General features: G+C 43.9%; 1 long non-coding RNA gene across 1 annotated transcript; it reads right to left on the minus strand.

Moving 5' to 3' along the window:
- Window positions 1-81: 81 nt before the first annotated feature.
- Window positions 82-21,213, minus strand: LOC108640069. The gene is made up of 3 exons (XR_001920921.1): window positions 21,178-21,213; window positions 15,712-15,836; window positions 82-201 (listed from the first exon to the last, which is right to left on the minus strand). It is a non-coding gene; the product is annotated as an uncharacterized LOC108640069 (long non-coding RNA).
- Between the last annotated feature and the right edge of the window lie 1,089 nt (window positions 21,214-22,302).

The following is a 22,302-nucleotide window of genomic DNA, read 5'->3' on the forward strand; positions in this document are numbered from 1 at the left end:
GGGAGAGGGAGAATAAAACTTATCTTGAATACCACATTAATAAAAGTCTGTACACAGACTAAAGAGGTGAGTTACCCTTTCTTCTCCTTCCAAACTCCTCTTTATTGCTCTGCTCTTAGAATCTGAGATCAGTTGATTTATGTAGTGACATCCCAGGATAAAATTTGCCTTCTCTCCACTGTCATTCTCCAGTAGATCGATCTGAAAACACAAAGTCATGTTAGTCATCTGAAAATCTCAAGCAAGATGTTTTCTTTCTTACCTGTGTAAATTTGGGTCAATCTCATCTGCTTCAACACATTCATTTGAAAGCTGATGGAAGCCAAAAAACTACCTGAAAAGTATGTAGGCAAGGAAGTTGGCCAGTTTGCAATACATCCAAGCCAGTTCAAGAGCAAAGGCTTTCTTGTGAGATGACTTGGTCTGCTTGTTTAAATTATGCCCTTATCCCTAGCTTGGAAGAACTAGAGGAATACTTATAAAAGATGCTTGGAGAGGATCTGGTATGTGGAGGTGGGATGTTCTTGCAGTAGGTTATGGCAGAGACACTGTAAATCTTTGATGAACTATTTTGTCCAGGTTTATGTTAAAGAAAAAATGTCTGCTGATCAGGAACTCTGGGAATGGTAGTTCCTTATGTCTAGCTAGGAAAACAGGCTTTCAAACAAATAAAAACCAAATACATTTCCCAATCCTCCATGCAGGTAAATCAGAAGGGTGAAAATCTCCTGGCAGTAGATGAAAACTGTTTGGAGTGGAGGCAGGATGCCCAATGGCACACCACATCCATCCCAGAGGCACTGCCAAAAGACCCTGGGGCTGTAGCAGCCATAGGGGACAGGGGAACTGTCGTTGCACAGATACTGCACTGCAGACACTGCAGAAAGTGTCTCTGACCTAAGGCCAAGTATAAGAGCATGGCCAGAGGTTGATCAAGTCTACACCATGAGACAGGGAGGGATCCCTTCCTCATCTTTCAGAGCAGGACCTCCAGGAAATGGATTCTCCAATATGGGCTGGGTACCACAGAGGTACTCGGCAGCCTAACTACACCATCCTGGTCTGCTAGGAAGCATCTGATCATCTCCCAAAAAATCTTCACTTGCATCGCCTCTCCCTCCACAAAGGAAACAGGAGTGTGTGGGGAATTTGCTGCATCTATTTTGTGTTGAGTGAATAACAAAGGAGTGTTTGTCTCTCCTCTGAGAGCACCATCTGCAATGGATATCACTCTTGCAGACACTGTAAGACTGCAGAAGGTGTGTTGGAAGAAGTGTGGGCATTAAGCAGAATAAAGGATTTTTACTGTAAGGAAGATTTCACAAAGAAAGGCGAACCAACATCCAGCTACAAAACAAAATTACTAAGAAAGGAGACATTTTTTTTTATCTCTAAAGACATCCAGAAGGAGAGGAATTCAGGTTGTGCATTGAAATCCCTAAAGGCTCATACCAGGAGCAGATTAGTATAGGTACCCTTGTAGAATGAAAACAAAACAGCTCTTCAAGAGCTTGCTGAAATAACAGGCACATAATAGCTCTCTTGGGGCACCAGGTTTTAAGACGGTGCTTGTCTTGATTGAGAAAGTATCTGAAGGTATGAATGGGCAGAGTGCCATGCTTCTGTGGAGGATACCACATCTGATTCTGACAGCCAGGAACAGCTGGAGGCAAGGGAGATAAGACTGTGGTTGTAGCTACGACCTTGAAACTCAGTGTTTTTGTGGTCCAGGTGGAGATCAGACCACTGGACCATGACATGGGCAGGATGTGAGAGAAGAAGCCAGTAATGCCTGTTGTAGGTGGCAAGGAGTCTCTGAAACATCTTATTTCATAGAGAACAGAGAAAAAGGAAGCTCTGATTATATGTCACCAGTATCTCAGGAATCCAACTGAGAACCAAGATCCTGTTGGGCTGGGTACTTCCCAATGGCCAATGTGTCCATATATTGTGGATATGTAGCAATCCCATACCGTTTCTTGGCAGCTTTCTACCACTCTTTGAGGTGTGACTCTCCCTTCAGCAGCTGTCCCATTCTGAGGGCTAATTTGTGAAGCGGTATCAGGCTGCTACAGTTGGATACACTACAGAAAGCTCTGCAAAGAGAAAGTGGGATCAGAGCAAACATCAACTCTGCTCAATCAACAGCAAGTCCAAAAATGATAGGCAGGAGAGAGAGCCATCTTACAGCAGCACCTTACCCCTAGCTCTCCTCCTGCCTGCCTCCCTACCACAGCCAGAGACATCCAGCTCTGCTCCTTGTCACCAGCCTCTTCTCCAGGCTGTGCTATGTATCAAGGTTGTAAGAGACTTGGGGCCAGTCAACGGCAAGAACATTTGCTATGCTCAAGCACTCTGCCATCCTTGCAGGCTTGCCTGGCTCAGTTTTTCTAGTTAGGTGAAGCAGAGCTGGTTTTGTAATCTGATCTTCTCCATTTTCCCACTTTTTTCCATTTTTCTCATCAAAAGGCTCGGCAGTTGCTGCTGCCTTCAGGGTGAATGTTAATCCTATAATCTGCTGCAGATTTTGTTTGTGTTGGAACATCACCTGTGTAAACTTATCTCTGCTCAGGCCACGCAGAGTTTGGTTCACAGAGACTTGCATTTTGGGAGGCCAAATGGGAAATGAAAAAGAAGTAGCTTCCAAAAACCATCATGAAAGATGCCAGTCAGTGGCACTGCAGAGTGAAAGGAGACTTGCTGAAAGCTGTCTCATGGCAGGCAGATGAGTCTTCTGCACTGGCCCCAGCATTGCCCCTGTGATGGTGAACAACAGCCATTGCCATCACCCTCCTTCCTTGCATGGGAAGGTTGTGCCTCTGGCAGCAGCAGGACTGCCTGGGAGCTGTTGTCCTCAGCACAGCTGTAGCCAAGCGATGGCCCCCTTGATAACTGGTTGCATCTATGTTATGAAATAAAACCATCTGAGACGTCCAAGGCCTGAGGGCACAAGTCATGTCCAGCCACCTAAATTCTCCACCAAAACAGGATGGCTGTGTCCAAACCCCTCTTGCCTGCTGATATGTCCATAGACCTAGAGATGCTGTCAAACACTAGGAAAGCTGCCACCTATATTCATGCAATAAGTTCTTCAGAGCCTTAAAAGTGAACCCTAGGCTTGATCCCAGACCTGTCCAGGGTGCTCTGATGTGAACAGAAACTGATACCAGACTCAGGGTTATTTCATTAATAAAGAAATAAATGGGAACTGCTCCTTAACAAGTTCTTTCTCAGATTGTGTCCAGGTCTTTTTTAGGCTAGAACTGACTGGCACAGGCCAAAAAGGTGGTCAGAGGGCATGCTAACCATGAAATCAGACAGATGTTTAGATTTTCTAGTATAGATGAAGCCTCTGCCAACAGAGTTGGTCAAACTTGGTGCACTTCTGCAGGGGCTCTGACTGACTGGTAGACCAGTGCAGTCAGCCAAGGACAAGCCATGACCCTGGAAGCAAGTCATAACAATAAACAGATAATATATTTAAAAGAAAACTAACTCAATTTAAAACCTAAAATGTAGGGCTGTCTGTGTGTATCAAGCAGGATCACTTAGCACAGAGAAGGTATAGCAAGTATCCCTGCCATGAGATCTCCTGGAAGCCCAAAGCTCATTTCATTAATTCTTCTGCATGCAGTGGCAAAACCATATGCCAAGCCCTAGCTGCGAATTGAAGGGTATAATCTCCCTCCTGGCCAAGGGAAATGTCCCAGCCTTGTGAACAAAGGCATTGTTTAAGACTGGAAGCAGGCTGGCATGTTTGAAATAAGGAACAGCTCCAAAACCATTTATTTTTCCTTCAAATTTTATCTTTTCCCTCACAGTCAATGCAGGCTGTTGAAACAAAAGAATGACAAAACCAAAAGCATGACAGAAACAAAAGTTTCTGTCATTCTGGGGAACACAATTCCTCTCAGGGAGGTGAAGAGCTGCTCATGCAGAGGCATAGGAGAGACAGACCCTTTGCAGACTCAGTCACCAACTTCTGCTGATGCACTTCATCCCTCAGCTCTGGTAAATCCACTCCTCCAGTACAGAGGCAGGTGTGAGGTGGGAGCACACTGGCAGTGCTGGAACTCACGCCAGCGGAGTAGTCGCATCTTTTATCTTTCCTCCAGCCAGGTACTCTGGGGAGATGGAGGCACTTGCAGGTGAGGCTCTCTGGGCATTGCACACCTCTCCTCACCAGCCTGTTACACTGCAGAAGGGAGCCTTTGAAGAAGAGTTACTTTGCCCTTAGAATCACAGTGTCATAGAATGGTTCGGGTTAGCAGGGACCTTAAAGATCGAGTTCCAACCCCCCTGCCTTGGGCAGGGACACCTTCCACTAGACCAGGTTTCCTAGATCCAATGTGGCCTTGAATACTTCCAGGGATGGGGCATCCAAAACTTGTCTGAGCAACCCATTCCACTGCCTCACCACCCTCACAGTAAACAATTTCTTACTAATATCTAATCCAATATCTAAACCATTGCTCAGTTTAAAGCCATTAGAGACAAGCTTGTCTCTTGTGTGGACATGACAGCCATGCCAGATGGCTGCCAACTACCCCGAAATCCCTATGCCAGAGCCAGCATGAGACAGAGAAGGGAAATGTTCAGGATGCAAGTGGCAGAGGAACTGACCCAGTTCCCCTTACCAGCAGGGCAAGGGGTATTAATGAACTCACATTCAAGCCTGGTGGGGAATTTATGCTGCCAGACCCATTTGCAGAAGCCTGGGGGCATCCCCAATGCAACATGGGGTGCAATGGGAATCAATATGTGCATGTGTAGGGTAGCCTGAATTTGCTTTAAAAATAAACCTTCTTTAGTACACTTCTTCTTTACTTTCATCTCCTCTGACCTCTTTTAGTTCTCCCTCTTTTAGATTTTTGCTAAAAACTGCAACAAACTTGTTTTTCTCCCACAGACCAAAGTCATTCCCTGCCATCTCCTCTCCCCTCCCTCATCCTGTTCTGTAAATACTAGGCAACAAGAGCTTGTCCAGACCCTGGCTCCTTTGCCCTTGCAGGACTGGCTGGCCTGCACACACATCTGCCAGGAGAGGGGGGTGAGAGGAGGCCAGGGTAGATGCGAAAGGCAGCAGCAGAGGCTGTGCAGGGCTTTACAGACCACCAAGGACTGCTCTGGATTCTAGCACTGTGCCTGGGAAAATATGCACCCAAATTCCAGGCCTCATTGCTACAGTAACTGAGCAATGTAATTTTGCTCCCCACATGCCAGGAGATTGGTTAGTAATATCAGTTAGATCCGTATTACAGATCAGCAACCAAGTCACAGCAAGAGCAAACAATTTCCCAAGGGCCATGAAGGGAATTTACAGCAGGGCAAAGGACTGAATCTGTTGTTTCCAGTCCTATCTTTGCCTTTTTGCAGCTAAAGCAGGTGAAAACAGCTAGAACAGCATGCGAAGTTTCTTTCAAAAGTTGAGGGTGTTCTTTGAGAGTGAGATGACACAAGATTGCAACATCCACTAAATAATGTGTATCTAAAGGTACCTGAGATGAGTACTTTTGCATTTTGTTTTTGCCATCTGGGTGTAGGTAATGAGAACATAATGAAATATAGAAGACCATAAGAGCCTTTAGTATATTGGATACTGTAGTAAATAAAGGAATCTTTCCTGAACAACAGATATTGTTTACTAAGCCACCTTCTAATGTCTCATATTCAACAGACTGCCCATGAGGGACTAGTCTGGCACTAAAATGTGTGTTTTAGTTTGGCTGAAGCAGGCTTCACAAGTAAATGAATTTGAAGATGTCAAAATCATCAGCCATGTTGCCTCTCCCACAGAAAGAGCCTCCCAGCATCAGGTTGCTTCCTGTGGTCCTCCACTGCATACAAAGAGAGCATCTTCCACAAAATCATATTTCCCCATCAGCTGCAAGGAGACACACTTTCCATATGTTTTGCTACTGCATTGTTGCTATGATTCTATGGGGACCAATGAACTGAGACAGTATTTTAATATCTAGTAATAAAAAATCCCTTTGCAAGTTGAATCTAAGTAGCCCAGATATTTATTTGGGTAGAAACAGCTGGCTCTAAATATATCATGAATTAGATAAATAATTGAAAGGTTTAACATACTGAGTGCATGTCACAAAAATACCTCCCCAAAAAAGAAAAATCTATGCAAAACTGAAGGATAGAATGGAAACTGAGAGTACTCCTTACCAGTAATTCAGAATCCATAAAAACTGCTTCCAAATGGCAAGAATAGCTTTTGCTTCTTCTGTAAAAAGAGGAGCTGAAAGTCCTCCTCCAAACAGTAAACTCTTCTGCTTGCTTTTCTCCCACATCTGAATCTGAATCAACTTTATCCTGCAACATGACCTATTAAAAGCTTCCTAACTCTGCTGAGTGACAGGCTTGTTATAAAGCTCTGAGAGACAGAGCAGGTATCAAAGCACTCAAATGCTGACAGCCCTGGCTGCATACTTTGACCTGCAATAGCTGTCATGGTCAGGGGCATGCTGTCAATGAATAGCTGGAGGACTCTTCCAAAATGTGCCATTCCACCTGGACAATGGCATGCCCAACATAGGCGAGCCTCTGACTGCAGCAAGGAAACCCTGACTGCACGGGGGACCTCCCCTCACATGAGAGCTGATTGAATTATAAGGGCAATACAAGCCTAACCAGAGGTCAAATATTTTGGCAGGGGTCAGAGCGTGCAGACTCTGCCTTTGTGTCCTTGGACTGGATATTTGGTGAGGTTTGAACTTCTTTCTCCCCCGTTCTGCCACCAGAGGGCACGGCTCTCTTCTCTGCCGGGGAAGCATCAGCCAGCAAGGGCAAGGGGATTGCCGGCTGGAGAAGTGTGATGTCCTTTTTCTCCCGCCTCCCCCTATACCTGTATTTCTGCCTTTTGGATGGACCTGAAGTCCTGTCTGAGAAGAAGAAAGTACCTGAGAACTTTTCTCGAGGTGGAAGACAGACAGTTGTCACTTCATGTGGCTTGGGACAGCGTGCAACTTGTCTCGATCCTATGTGGATCCTATTTAGAAGCAGCTCTGCCAACATGCCCTGTCTCCTGTCTCAGCTCTGCCCAGTTTGCACTGTGCCACAGGTTTGTGCAGCGACCACAGCCCTGCCTGGGAGTCAGTGAGGCCTCAGGCAGAGACTGGGGCATGTGTAGGTGAGGCGTGCTGCAGCTCTTGACCTGTGGGAAGCAAGCTGGGTACTGAACCAGATGCTCACTCCTCCTTCACTGCCACTTCAAAACCTCAGCATTCAGGGCAGAGGGTAACAGGACAGTGACCTTTTTCTGCAATGGCCATTTGGTAAACAGCACATTCTATTTTATTTCTTCTCCAACAGCCACTGCCAGCACAGTGTGACAACCAGCATACCCTCTGCTTTGATGTGACAACAAAAATCTAACCAGAGCAGCCACGGATTTAAACCATTTTCATCTTATTCCTTTTTTCTTTTGCCATAAATAAAATACAGGCTAAAATACAGGATGTTAGTGATGCCTTTGGGAAGTCAGAGTAAGGTGAGTTCAGGAACGCTGACAGTGAAACAATGAAGAAACACTGTGTGCATGGTAATTTGCACTAGGCTGAGGTTCAGTTTAACTCAATTTACAGTGAGGCTTTCCAACAGCTATTGGGAAGCAAAAAATTTTAACTTGTAGCAAAGTTCTTCACATTTTCTCTAACGAAAGCATTTCCAAAACCAACATGGCCTTTTTGATGCTGTATGAGGACTTAGGACTAACTTCCCAGAGGTATTTCTCACTGATGAGAGTTCATTCAGGAACTTATGCAAATGCATTTCAGGTTGTGAGGTGCTGGGAAATAATTTGCTCTTCCTGAGAAGACATATATGCCTTGTCTCCAACAGTGGCATCTTCAGGTTTTTTGTTTGATGATTAGAAAAGCAAAACTTTGTTTTTAGACATTAGAAGTCAGAAGAAACAGAAGTTGAATTAGTGAAACTTTTTGGTTTAGTCTGATAAACTAAGATTTCATTTATCCTTAGTTAATACTAGAGCAAGATGGAAATAATTGTTCAGATGCAAATATGTATGGAGTTATAAATAACTGTAATTTTCCATCCATATGAACAACCACCCACGTAAAACAGGCAAACATGATCTTACCAAAGCAGTTACTAAATATTGAGGAAGAAATATAGTAAACATTATTTTTATTTTTTGCAGATAAAATGCATATGAACTGGAATTTAGCAATTCAGTGGTTAAAACAAAAATAAAAGACAGTCTAAGATATTGCTATGTCCAAGTGCCAGGTATCAGAGCCTGTTGTGATGGAAAAGGTTAGAAGTCTGAAAGCGGTGACTTTAAACATACAATTTTCCCAGGCAACCAAGATTGTATTCCTATGGAAGTTATTAGGCTGCTAAAAATACAGAGCAATTTAAAGGATCAGCTTTATATAAGGAGAAACATATACAAATCAGCATTCCATGAAGGCTCACCATCAGGCACTAGCTGGTCTTTTATGGGTGTCTTAAACATCTGACAAGTTGTCTCTCTACATGCACCAGATGCCTCCAAGTCTGTGGAGCTGCCAGGCAGTCAGCCCTGGAGACTCAGAAAGGGAAAGGCAATTATCACCAGCAAAGAGGAGCACAACATGGATAAGGAGTGCCTTCCTGGTAGACTGGTAGAGTTCCTCCCAAAGGACGCTCGAAATCCGAGCACTAAAACTGGGGGCTGCAAAAGCCCAATGCAGGGCTCCAGGGACATGGTGGGCAGGTGCCCACAGTGCAATACAGCCACTACTACCCCCCCATGCTTGATCTCCAGCCTGGGAGCAGCAGGCCCACCACAAGAAGCAATGAGAATCCATCATCACCATGGTAAAACCCCTGCGATGTGACTTGTGATTTCTTTGAGTTATCTCCTGTCTAGTATAAGGCAACTACAAATATTTGCTCTGTCCCCTTTTAAACATATATTCTCCACTTGCCAAATGGCTCTTACTCTTCTCTGACAATGGCACAGTATAGATGGTACTGAGGAGCTTTGATGTGGCAGCACTGTGGTACCACTACGTTAATTTTGGATGAAAATGCCTGGTGCTATAAATGCATCTATGTATGTATTTCCAAATAATAGGTAATGTGGGCAATCTGAAATGTCCCTGGGCAAAACTTCTGAATTAGGAACTCAGAAAAAGCTGGACTGTTTCCTGACCTTGTGCACTAAGGACCTAGGTAACTCAGATGTCAAATTCTCTTTCTACACTGAATTTTAGCCATAGTGAGAATCAGCTCTAGTGGTCCTTTTGTAGTGACCAGAGGGGAACCTCAACTAAATTTTCCATAATAATTTTTTGCTTCAGTTCTTATACATAGGGCTATGCTTCCCTTGTGACAGTAAGATCAAGTCTCAAGATGATTATGTAGCAAACCATGACATTCCAGACTTAGTCTTGGGTTCTTTGGAAAAGAACCCAATGCAATCTCCATTAAGAAATTCCTGCATGTGGGATGCAGTCCATTTGTAATTCCCCAAACCATCAACAAAATTGGATAAAAATATTATAACAATTGTATAGGCAGGGAAACTGAAGAAGGCAGGGGCAGAGATTTCCCAAGGTGAGAAAGAGAGCCAAGAACAAAATCAGGCCTCACACTGCTTGCAGTTAGACACAACCCACTAGGCCGCAGCTGGTAGTGGTGAAGGATAAATGAGCATCCCCACAAAGGAGATGGGGATCACTGTAGCCATAACTGTAAAAGCTCATCAGTCACATTGGTTAATGGGTAAGAATAACAGACATCTCTGAACCTGACTGTCCCACTGATAATGGTGAAGGGGGCCATGGGCTGCACTGCACATCACGGGAAAAGTCCATCATCGTGTATGAAGCCCCTTGGCATTTCCCAGCAGGCAGCAGGGCTACACAGCCCTGCCCTGTCAGGAGCTCTTCTGCCTTGAAGAAATGGCACAGTGCTCCTACTCACCCTTTCACAGCATGACTTGTTGTGCATGGATCTCTTGAAGCAGCTCCTAAGAATGAGTTTTGGTCCTGTCATCAGGTGGCAAGGTGTTTTGACATTTAATAATCCACCAGGACTTGGGCTGGAAGTGTATTTTCTTTTCTTTCCAGTCCTCCCACACATTGCATCATTACAACAGGTGTTGGCTACCAGATCAAGCAGAGGGAGATTGCTTTTTTCCTTTGTGCTTTTTTGCAGGGCCAACACACCAGCTTGTTCTTTCTGGTGAAGAGTCCTTCATTTCATTCCCAAGGAGACATCTGAGAACCCTCTGTCAGGGGTGCCTCTGGACAGATGCCGGCAGCTCTGTCTCAGCTTGGCTTGAGATCTTATGTATTCAATGTTGCTACATGGGGCTCTGTGTAAGTAAGGCCTGTATGTTTTCATTTTCCCTCTGTGTTGTTTTCTATGACAAAGTTAAACAGCAACTGGAGTTCTATTACAACCTTAATATTGTTTTCTGAACCAGATGCTTATTTTAACACTGTACACAGAAACAACAGGAAGTTCCTCTAAAAGTGATGCCACTGCAGCTTCTTCAAAGTAATTAGTATTTTTGGCAGTGGCTATTTTTACTCACTGAATGCAACTCAGGGTTAAGAATGAAGGTGTAGAAGAAGCATGACTGATCACAGCTACAGTTGGTTGGTGCTTCTATTATAAACCTTTGTATTTTCCCTTTAGGAATTTTTCTTTGGGCTGAAACCCAGCATACCGGTCAGAATTACTTCTGATCCTTATTACTTTTACTGCTTCAGCTGAGACACATCTTGAAAACATATATTAAGTTTGGAATTAGATCAGAGATCCCTTCCTTTTTGAACCCTTCACTGTTTTCCTAGTTTGGGACTGCATTGTTCAACCTCCCTTCCCCATTTAGCTCTGCATAATTATTGGCTACCTAGTGGAAAAGTATTCTAGAGCTTAATAAAGAGCAACAGTTTTGCTATAAGATGTTTGGTAATGTCTAAAGGAGTACAGAGCTTGTTTTGACTCTCTTTTGGTCTCTGCAGGGCAGTGTGAACCCTTGCAGAAAAGACCTCCTTTGTCTAGGAAACAGTTTTGCTGCATCACTGCTATTCACCTCCTGCTTTCTGCAGAGCTTCATTGATTTCATCTCAGGAAAGGAAGCTGAAGGTTCCTTGGAGCAGGACTCCAGCACACTGCAGAACCAACCAGAACAGTCTACGTAGAATCTCGTGAGGCTTTGGTCACTAATGCAGAAAGGAGCAACCTAAAGTTACTTTGTAAAGTGAAACAGCAGCTATGGATAATTGTCAAAAAAATAACTAGGATTTTCTGTTTACCATTGGTTTTCTGCAGTTCTAAAACTGAACTAGGACTGTTGTCAGGAGCCAACATTTTCTTCATACCTAATGCTAGTCTGCCTTTGCTACACTCAGGGACACACCATGCAGCAGGAATTGATTTGAGAAAGCACAGAGAACCAGCAGCTTTTGCTGAAAGGAGTTTTTCTTGTACTTTTATCATGATGATATTTCTGAGTTTGGTTGAAAAAATTTATCCAAAATAACAAAACCTGAATTGTTTTCTTTCCCTTTATTCCTCTCACTCTTCTTTCTTGTTTACTCCTCTGTTTCCCTTAGCAACTGGTATAAAGAGGAGAAAAAGAAGTGAAAAATAAACAAACAAAAATATTTTTTTAACAGGAGAGAGAATACTTCTGTTTCTGCCAAATAAAACAGAAATGTTGCATCAAAACAGAAAATATGTGAAAGTGGTTGTTGGGGTAAATTTTGTCAGACTATTTTATTGGTGTTTTTATCACCATCATCATTAACCCACTATGCTTTCAGAGCTACCTCTCATTGCTAGGAAAGACTGATGACTTCTTCAGAAATTCTGGACTGGATCCTAAGATTTCAAGTCCTGAGACAGGGTCAGGCCATAAAAGCAGGAGGGTGTCAAACAGTGTTGAAAGGGCAATTCCAGCTGTGGAGCTGGTGATTCACTCCTGCTCTGAACCAAAGACCACCTTTTCCTCATCACATCCTGGCCTTTCACTGCCACAGAACACAAACAACAAGCAACTCTCAAGCAAGAAAGTAATTCTTTGCCAGAGTAAATTGCCTCAAAATATCTATGCTGTGATCAACTAATGTTCTGTCCAAGGGACATCCAATCCCGACTTTTCTTTTTCTCCAAGAATAAGGTATCAGGCAAGGACAAGCCAGTGCTAAAAACATCATCAGCCCTAAAGTGCTAGGGACATCCCCCTGCAGGAAGCTGGGCTGCATGCTGTGCCCCAAGGCCTCCTTAGGGCCGCCCTCTGTAGGAAACTGCTTGAACTCAGTCCTGATCAAATCTGTGACTGTCTGGACTGTAGGACCAAGAAATACTTTTACACCTTTGCTTCTGAACAAGGTCAAGATAATGCAGTGAGTGACAGTTTCTCCCTTCAAGAGGTCCAAGGGAAGAGACCTCCCACCACAGTGTCACATCTTGCAGTTGTGTTCCTGTGCATCAGCACAGTGCACCTAAAAAGTTTGCATAAGCAGTATACCACATGAGAGGCACGTCAGAAGAACTTGTCCCAAATCTTGTAAAAAATATAGATGTGCTGCTGGACAGGTTCATCCAACGTTTGATAAAGCTGGTGCCAAATGCAATATAAGTCCACTCAGACAATACAGAGATGCTCGTATCTGGGAGAAGTTGTGCTGTGAGAAAATATGATAAAAGTCCATAAGCTGTCAACTGAAGTTGTCAACTGCTTGACAACTGTCAGAGGTGGGAGAGTACAGCCAGAGGTAACTCTGCTCTGAGACTGCTCTGCAGGTCCAAAAAACCTTTTCCATCATTGCCTGACAAAAGGGTAGCATGGCTTTCAGGAGCACATCTCACCCCTGCAGTCCATCTGCAAAAACTATGTCTAAGAACAAGGAAACCAACGCTTCATAATTTCACTGATCTTAAAAAATATGCTGTTTTTCAAGATTAGGAGCTCAGTTTTCCTGCTTTGTCCAAGCTCTTTAAACAGTGAAATAAAATAAGGAAGGGTCAAGAAGTCGACACAGCCCCACAAGGCAAAGCAAAGGGATGGGAAATGGAGATTTGCTCTGTGCTGGGGAGGAGTCATACAATTGTAAAGAAAAAGCATTTTGACTTTGGCAACTGTTGTGCAGCATGAGCAATTTATCATATTTCAAATATTTGTTTGGATTTTAGACAAACAGATTTTGGCATATTAGCTTCTCCTCTGGGTGTACCCCAGACATTCTCAATCCTTGGTGGGAAGGACTATCCTGGAAACAATTAGGCAGGTTGAGGTGTGAGTCACCATCCTTTTTTCCTTCAATTGATGAGATGTGTTCAGTCCTCGGGGAAATTATGGAGAAATGCAACCTCCCTATTAATGGGTCTGGCAGAAGAGGCATTTTAGCCAGCCGTGAAAGACTGATACAGACATTACAGAACTAGGCTTTGCAATTTGCCATGGACTCATTCAGTTTGTGACCATGTGCTGGGGGCAGCTCTGGTCACTGCAGTGGCTGGTGGACCATGTCATGAACAAGAGGGAGCTGCCTCCCCGGAGCTTGCAGGAAGACCAACACAGCAACAGAAGGTGGGGATATTGTGCCTGTGCCTGAGCAATGAAAAACTCACTCCTGACAGCATATTTCACACAAAGAAAAGAAGGATTAACCTTGAAAAGCATTAGTACAGAGATGGATGGGTCCTTCTTCAGAGCTCTCACCATTGCACTGCTCTATAAAACTGAAGGGCTGGCTGTAGAAACTGATCAGCCCTCATGTGCTGAGGAGAACCAGCACGCAGTACGATGGCTGCTTGCACTTCCATTGGCTTCAGTTTTCCCTTCCATGGGAAGGCTCTAAAGTAACTGAAAGCAAAGGACAAAGAACATGAATGCCCCTGCTCCCAGTGTGCTATGTACACATCACTTGACACAGAGAAGATGAGAAGGAACAGGGAGCGGAGTACCGCAAAGTTGCAGTTGTCATCTGTTAAGTATTTTGCAAGTGGCTGCCACCACAACTGGATCTTCTTTTGAATGAAGATTCTTGGAAGAAAGTGAGTGAGATACATCCAGAAGAGAGCAAGGAGAAGACTGAGCAGCAAGTGAAGGAGGCAGAGGAAGTCGAAGTAGGTTCAAGAGTAAAGAGCCCTTCAGCAGTGATGGCAGTGAAGGATTGGGTAGGGCAAAAACATCTGCAGGTGAGTAGGGAGGAAGCAGACACGTGCAAGGCGATGGAGTCAGGGGTAGTAGGAGAGCAGGAAAAGCATCATGTCTAAAGAGCCCCACAAGGATCACACCAGAGGTAGAAATCTTTCCTTTAAGGATTGCAAATCACAATTACACTGGTTGGATTAGGGTGATATGGCACTGTAAATATAAGTGGTTTATACAAATAGCAAACCTCTCTGCTAAGAGGTTATCCAGAGAAGCAGGGAGACATTAATTTAGGAGGCAATTTTTAATCTTTGCAGCTGCCTTACCCATTCTCCCCAACAAGGCAGATGAAAACTGATGGACACAGGGTCCTGCAATGCTACCGGCTATTTCTTGTTTAATGAATATTCCTGATTTATGCAATGATAACAGGAGCCCAGGGAAAGCACTGCTCTGCTTTTCTATTTCTATAGGTCAGAAGTTTCAAGTTTTAGTAGTACCACCATTTTTTTTAAACACTGAAATACCCAGGCTGGACACTGTGTATCTTTCCCGCTAGCTGGCATTCTGCGGCAACAGCCTCATTTGTATTCTGTCTTTTACTTCAGCAAAAAAATCTCCACTCTGCATTGCCACAACTAAGTACTTCCTCACTGCAAAACAGAGGTTGCCAAACAGTCACAATAAATTCAACATGTCCCTACTAACATATTTTATTCATACTGATGGTCTGCTTCACAGCGTGTTCCCAAAGACTTGATTTAAAATTTAAGCCCCAGACTTCCAACAAAATATAGAAAGGAAAACAAAGTGAGTATCTTTTCCTATGTAGCAGTACGAGAGAGCTGCCTCTCCTTCAAAGCTGATCTATCACAGATTTCAGGCTGGAGTTTTTTCCTCACACAGGGTTTGGGTGTCTTCCTGTAGAAAGGAAAAAATTGGGACTTCTTAAAGAGTCATTTTCTATAAGGTCCTGCTTCTTTCTCCAGTTAAAAATTAATTTCATGCTGTGGAGAAGTTTGGACTGGATGATCCCCAAAGTGAGGCCCCCTCCAAAATAGTATTCTTGAGTGGACCCCACCATGACTGGCCAAGGCCCTAACAGCCAACCAGCTCTCGGGGCACTGTATTTCTGTCTTGAGAAGCAGGATTGTCATATCTGTTGGGGATTAAAGTTTCACTGGCCCATCCTGTTTGGGTCTTCACTCAGCAGGCTTTTCCTTACACTCTGTTTGTGAAAGGAAATCCATCCAAACCCATAATGTAACTTCAAGTGAGGCATTGTAGGGAAACTGAAGGCTTTGTGGGCCAGAGCCGTTTTCATAGGGCTCTCCTTTGCTGTCAGCAAGTCCAGGGTTTTACCCGTGGGTCTGGGAGGCACTTACAGGAGCATCCTCCAGGTGCAATAAGGGCTGCATAACATTTGGTTATGCAGCACTCTGTCACATATTGGATACTCAGGGAGCTGGGAAGTATCTGAGCTATGCTAAACTCTTTCCACAACCCACAGGGAAAAAATGAATCTCCAGGAGATTGTTAGCAGTGTCTCAGATATGTTTTAGGGCAGGAGGACTCACCATCCAAAATTCTCTCAATCACGTCAGAGAGAAGCAGGCAGAGTTCCCAGCAGGCACTGCTACTTTTCAATACTCAAACTGAATGAAGCAGATCTATCCTTTCTTTTGTGGACAGAACAAAACACCTGGGGAGAAATGGGGGAAAAAGAAACATCAGCTGCTGGTGGTGATCTGTGTTGGAACAGCAGGCCAGAAAAGATGCCTCCCCTTACCCTGTGAGAGCCACTTCCTGCAACACTTGCATTTCCTCTCACTGGCTCTTGTTAGCAACTGCTTTGTGAATTTTTGCTGTTGTCAGTATGAGTCCACCCTTGGCACCACACACACTCCCTATGGTCATGAGGTTGAGCACTGTTTCATGAGTGAAAATGCAGCTCAGAGATGGCAAGACTGGAATGAGCTGGGAGCCAGACAAGGTGATGGGGCCGGGGCCAGGTCCAGTGGCAATAACCATGACCAGCCACAGCCCAGTGATGTCCAGGCAAGGCCAAAGTAACAAGGAAGGTCTAAGGTCAAGCTGGGAACTCGAGCCAAGGTGAGATACAACACACATTTCTCACAGCTCAGGCCAGCACTAAGGTCAAGGATCTGAGCTTCAATGCTACTCGTGAGCCAGCAAGTAACGGAGAGTCAGGAGAAGGCTGGTTGGAGCAATGACAGCTTGCTGGAATAGCCCAGTTCCTGACAGCCATCGTCAGGGAAGTCTAGGAATAGCATTGCCACTTAACTGGTTAAGCACTTCTAACACTTCACCAATAACAGGACTTACCCTGAGACATTCAGCTTTTTAATTGCCACTCTACTTTATTCTAAGACCTCTTCCTCTCCCACTTTTCAATGTTACATGACTATTAATAGCTTCTTGTGCAAGGAGCTGGAAGCAGAGGGAGACCTAAGAATATTATACCCAAAATGGTAAAATCAATGACCTGCAAAGGAGTGGAGACAAGATGCTTGCTGTCATCTTCTCCTTCTCCCACCAGGGCCGCCTAAGAGGCACCAGCTCCCTGGCTCAAGAAGTTCAGCCACAGCTATAATTCACCGTGACTCGAAAATTTTATTTGACAGGAAAAGCTGAAACAACAGAGGGCTTCTTGTCACCGTCTCTGGACAAGCCAAGGAGAGGCAGAAATGGCTTGTTTAATGCCATCTCTCATTATTCCGGGTGCTTTATGACTCATTAAGTGTCCTGGTTTTGTAACTAAGTCCTGCTGAGCTCAACACTTGATACACAGTTATGGCTGGCCTGTTGTATGTACTAATGATTTGTAATTCCCCTAACGACGTTAACTCCTTCATTTGCACGACAGGCTTCCTTTAAACAACTATAAGATAAAGATACTGGGGACCTCAGTTCTTAATGCAGAACGGATTACATTTATCTGGACAACTTAATAACATACCTATATGCTGCAGTTAGACATGCTTGTTCTGAGCTCAGATAAACTATGCTGTGTCTTAACACTTCTTACACTGCTCCCCTTCTGTATCCATTTGGCTTTTTACCATGGATATATCCCTGCAGATGGATGCCTGATACTGATCCCCCTTCAGAAGAAGGTCAGCAGCACACACGTCAGAATTTATTCGCTTGTATGGAATAGGAACAGGAGACAAATGACCATTATTGCCCATTACATGTGGGAACTAGAAGTAAGGGACCTCTGTTCAGGAACCTCCTTGTGATATGAATGACTTTGTCAGCTTCTTCCCTGTTTTCCAGCTTGCTTTCTTTGCAAAAGGTCAGTGAGAATTCACAACAGAGCCCAGCAGCATGTTGACCCAGCTTGACAGGTGATGCAAATGGAGCAATTGCAAGCACTCAGCACAAGTTTGACAGGCACAAGTATTTTTTTGAGATGACAGCACATTTAACCTGTCTCTTCTGAAAGTGTTATGCATGATCACCTTGGAGACAGGTCTGTGAATAAAGTTAATTTTTCTCTCATTCACTTGAAGAACAGAGTCACTTATTCTGGTGACTGAAAAGATGTGACTTTGTGTATACAGTCTAAACATTCAGTCTGTGTATTTTGGGGCATGACTAAAAAGTCACCAGAAAAATCACACAGCTCTAAACTGAAGGTCAGTATCTGGTGTTACTTTAAACTCAAGGTGGAAGTTATTTGCAGCTTCAATCAAAAAGTGTCATAGAAATGTGTCTGATTTCAGGTTAATTTATATGAGAATGATCTCAGAAATTCAGTGGTGTGTCAGACAGTATTCAAGCTGGCTTTGTACTGGGTTTGGTTGGGATGGAGTTAAACTTCACAGCAGTCTGTCTGGTCTGTGCCTTGCATCTGTAGCTAAAATAGCATTGGTAACACACCAAGTTTGGGTATTGCTGAGCAGTGCTTGCACAACATCAAGGCTTTCCCTCCAACACTCCACCACAACTTTAAAGGACTGTATGCTGGAGATGGACAAGAGATTGGGAGGCGAAATAACTGGGACAGCTGCTACAAAGAACCCAAGGGATATCCATGCCACATGATGTCTTGCTCAGAAATAAAAGCTGAGGGAAAAGAGGACGATGGGAAGACATTTGTGGTGATGTCATCTGTCTTCCCAAGCAACTGCTATGCATATAGAGGTCCTGCTTCCCCTAAAGTAGCTGGACATTTGTCTGCTGACTGGGCTGTAGTGAATGATTTCCTCCTTTTACTAGGCTCCCTTGTGCAGCTTTTGCTTTTCCTAGGAATTGCACTTATATCAACCCATGAGATTTTCCATGTAATTTTTTCCCCTGGTCTTTCTGAGGAGAGGAGTGAGAAAGCAGCCGGGTGGAAATCTGGCAGCCAGTCAAGGTCAACTCTCCACAGGGTTCTGGACAAAGATTAATTGTCTTGACTGGTTCTTTCCATTTTGGTTACTGCTAATGGCAAAGAAAACAGATGATGTAAACTTCAAAGGCATTTTCATAGGAGAACTGTCCATTTCATTTAATACTGCCAATCTCGAACATTCAGTAAGCATCAGCCCTGATAAAAAGAAGAAAAAACACTTGGGGTCTTACTTGTCAAGCCTTGGTGCATAAACCCAAAAGGATGTGGTTTTATGACCAGCATGTTCTAGTTCTAGCCTGTGTTGCCCCGCTGAGAGTGGCCCCGCTCTCCTAAGTGCTTGTTTTATATTCCCGCTGCTTTCCTTAGGTCAACACCAGCCGTCAGGAGAAGAGTCAAATGAGCTCCATGATCTGGCTGACAAAAACAGAGACAAGAAGGGTCTTGTTCATTCTTGCAAAATCTTTTGTTCCCAAGGTGGTTTTGCAATAGCAGGCAGGCTGTGTTCAGTCTGCTATAAAGGTGGTCCAGAAGGAGCAGATGATGCAGAAGGTCTGCACAGGAGTACAGTTTGTCATCACAGTATTTCTAACTCTGTGCAGCAGTCCCTGTCAGCAGGAGAAAAAACAATCACTGATTTCAGTCAAGTGCTTTGACTGCAGTATTTCTGTCTTTATCCTGCATTGTTTTATGCAAGGTTTAGACATTTACTATTGGTGACTTGGGCTTTTGCTGAAGGATGTGTTTTAAAGTTAGAGACATGGCTGTTACAAAATGAAGAAAGTGCACCAATTCACCCTTGGAGGAGTGAAAACAACAAATTGCAAAGTATAGGATTCAGTGTCAGAGAATATGCTTCTCTGGAAGGGATTTAGTTATTTTTTTCCCCATGAAACAAGTGACATCTCTCAGAAAACACTCCCTGTGAGAACCTTGATTCTTCAGGAGGTAGAATGAGTTAGTGATCAGAGATGAAATGCAAAGGTGTTTTCAGCACAGCAGCTGGTTGCTCGATTTTCCAATACAGTACATTACGTTGTTAATGGAAATGTTGCTTTATACCTTCTGTTTTTCTCCCAGTAGAATTAATTTCAGCACTGTTTGCATGCCAAGCATGCACACTCACAGCTATGAGCTCTGGGGAGAGGGAGAAGGCACAGCTTGGACAAAGATTCTGCAAGAGGGCTGGGAGCTGAACCTGCTGCCTTTGCCAAGTGACTTCACCACATGACCATCTTTTCTCCTGCCCATAGGAACTGTCTCACACCACTACAGACAGGCATCAGGAGCCAGCAGATTCGGGGAAAAGCATCTGGCTGTTTCAAAGTCCTTTGGGAGATCTGCAGGAACAGGAGTTTTCTGTTCCACTCTGTGATGCAACAAAGAGGGGAAAAACACCCACCATTTCCCACAGAGTGGCTAACCCTTCCCAGTTTGCTAATCCAACCTACACTCCTGCTCCTGCCAGGAATTAATCTGTTTCAAGGCTCCATGTGTCATTTATTAAGAAATAAGACAGAGCAGGGAGGAATAGCTTTTAAAGAAGAAAGCCACATATGGGCTGGGAAACACAGGCTGCCAAGTCTTTGGAAACACTCAGAGATGAAAGTACCAGAGGAGTGTCGCATGGCAGTGCTGCTGGTATAGGTACTGTGCTGCTAAAATAGCTCTCCACGTGCTGGTCATGGAGAGAGACAATTGTGGAGCTGGGGACACAGAGATCATTAAATCCGATGGTCACAAAATGGGAAAGTAAAGGGAGTAAATTCTTCCATGCAGCGGGAGTCACTGACCCAAACTGAAAACTGGGGAAAAAAGAAAAAGGGCATGTAAGTACTTCCTTGGGAGCTGACTGTGAATGAAGCAGCTTGGTTTTCACTTGGATTTGCAGCCACATGTTTGTGAGGAAAATGAGGGTGGAAAAGCTGGAGAAACAGCAGGAGAGATTTCTGAAAGGACTATAGGCTTGCACTTGAGAGAGGGAAAAGTACCTCCTGCTGTGTATGTGTGCAGGTGCTCAAGGTACATGAACTTCAGGAACATCCAACTTGTATTTCATCCTGCTAGAAGCAAGTCACAACTCCTAATTAGCTGCTAAGACCAAAAGGCGATCATCGATTTTCCAAGTGCTTAGAAAAAAGAAGAGTGAAATTTGAAAATCTGAGGCAGAGCTTTTGTTCTATTATTGCAGTGCCAAAGCACAGCATCTTTAAATAAAGTCAACAGTATTATTTTGTGTGTGCTTAGGAGGAAACTGTAATCCCTCATCCAACATTACCTGAGTTTGCAGAGTTACCCCAGTGTAAATCAGGCCATAACTATATATGCACAGCCATTGACTTATTTGGTCCCAATCAGCATAACTGCTATCACTGTTTTGTATATCAGAAGAAATAAAAAAAACAGAAAACTTGTTTACTGGCAACTTTGTTTCCAGAAAAACAACTTGCATATATTTTCCTACATCTCTGGAGAACAAAGCCTTTAATATCAACAAGAAAGAAACTTCCTAAAGTCAAAACCTTAGAATCATTAGGGTTGGAAAACATCTCTAAGATCACTGGGTCCAGTCATTAACCCAGCACTGATCTCTTCTCTCTGGCAATCAGTGACAGGACCTGAGGGAATGGCCTGAAGTTGTGTCAGGGGAGGTTTAGGTTGGATATTAGGAAAAGGTTCTTACCCCAGAGGGTGGTCAGGCACTGGAACAGGCTCCCCAGGGAAGTGGTCACAGCACCAAGTCTGACAGTTCAAGAAGTGTTTGGACAATGCACTCAGGCACATGGTGTGACTCTTCGGGATGGTCCCGTGCAGGGCCAGGAGTTGGATTCGATGATCCTTGTGGGCCCCTTCCAACTTAGGATATTCTGTGATTCTGTAATTGTAAGAGACTCTTATTTTCAGCAGTTTGATGTGCATTAACTATGCTTTCTAAAACATAGGAATACTGTTGAAAAGGGCTCCAAAAGTCCCTGCAGCAATGCTCCTCCAGTTTTGTCTCCCAGCAGGTAGCAGGCAAACAACACGACATCCCTGACCAGCTCATTCCCAAAGGCCCTCTTCTTTGCGGGGGATAGGGAAATCAACCCGCTGGGACTATTGTCCCAAAATAGGTTCTTTCACCCGGCATGCAAGAAGCCAATCCAGAGAGTCCAGGTAATTGATTTATTTACAGTTCTGCACAGAAACAGTTGCAAATCCAGAAAGCCAGCAAAAACTTTTCACCATTTATACATTTTAGCAAGCAAAGGCATTAATGTTCAGTGGCTACAAGTTACCTAGTTCTCTTATTAATTAGTATTAATATATTGCATTAATTAATTATTATTCTATCTTCTATTGGTTAATGATTCTCTCGCTTCTCATGCTAGTTATGTCCACATGCTCAGTCTTTCACTTCTTTTGAGTCAGTGGGCTTTTTGGGTCATTGGTCCCTGAGTTGGTGGTCATGATCTGCCCCTTCCAGAACCACCTTTAACCCAGTCAGAGCTGATTTCAGCACAATTGCCAAGCTGCCTTTATTAGTTTCTTCCTTATCTTGGGGGCTCTGCCAAATGTCCTTGTGGCCTGTAAATTCTGCATTCTTTGTATCCACCGTCAGTGGTACGTCCTTCTTCCCAAGCTTTGTTAACATCCCGGTAGTCCTGAGATCATTGAAACAGGTCGAGCCCCAAACCTTAATGATTCTACCAACAAGTAATTCGTTTTTCCAACACCTGGACATCACTTTGAGCTTGTTAGCTGCCGTTTCGCGGACTAAATCTCCTTTCTCGTTGATTAGGCTTGAAAGCATACAAAGATCAAACAT

This window comes from Manacus vitellinus, unplaced genomic scaffold (genome assembly GCF_001715985.3).
Source record: "Manacus vitellinus isolate BGI_N305 unplaced genomic scaffold, ASM171598v3 scaffold_28_pilon, whole genome shotgun sequence".
Classification (NCBI taxonomy): domain Eukaryota; kingdom Metazoa; phylum Chordata; class Aves; order Passeriformes; family Pipridae; genus Manacus; species Manacus vitellinus.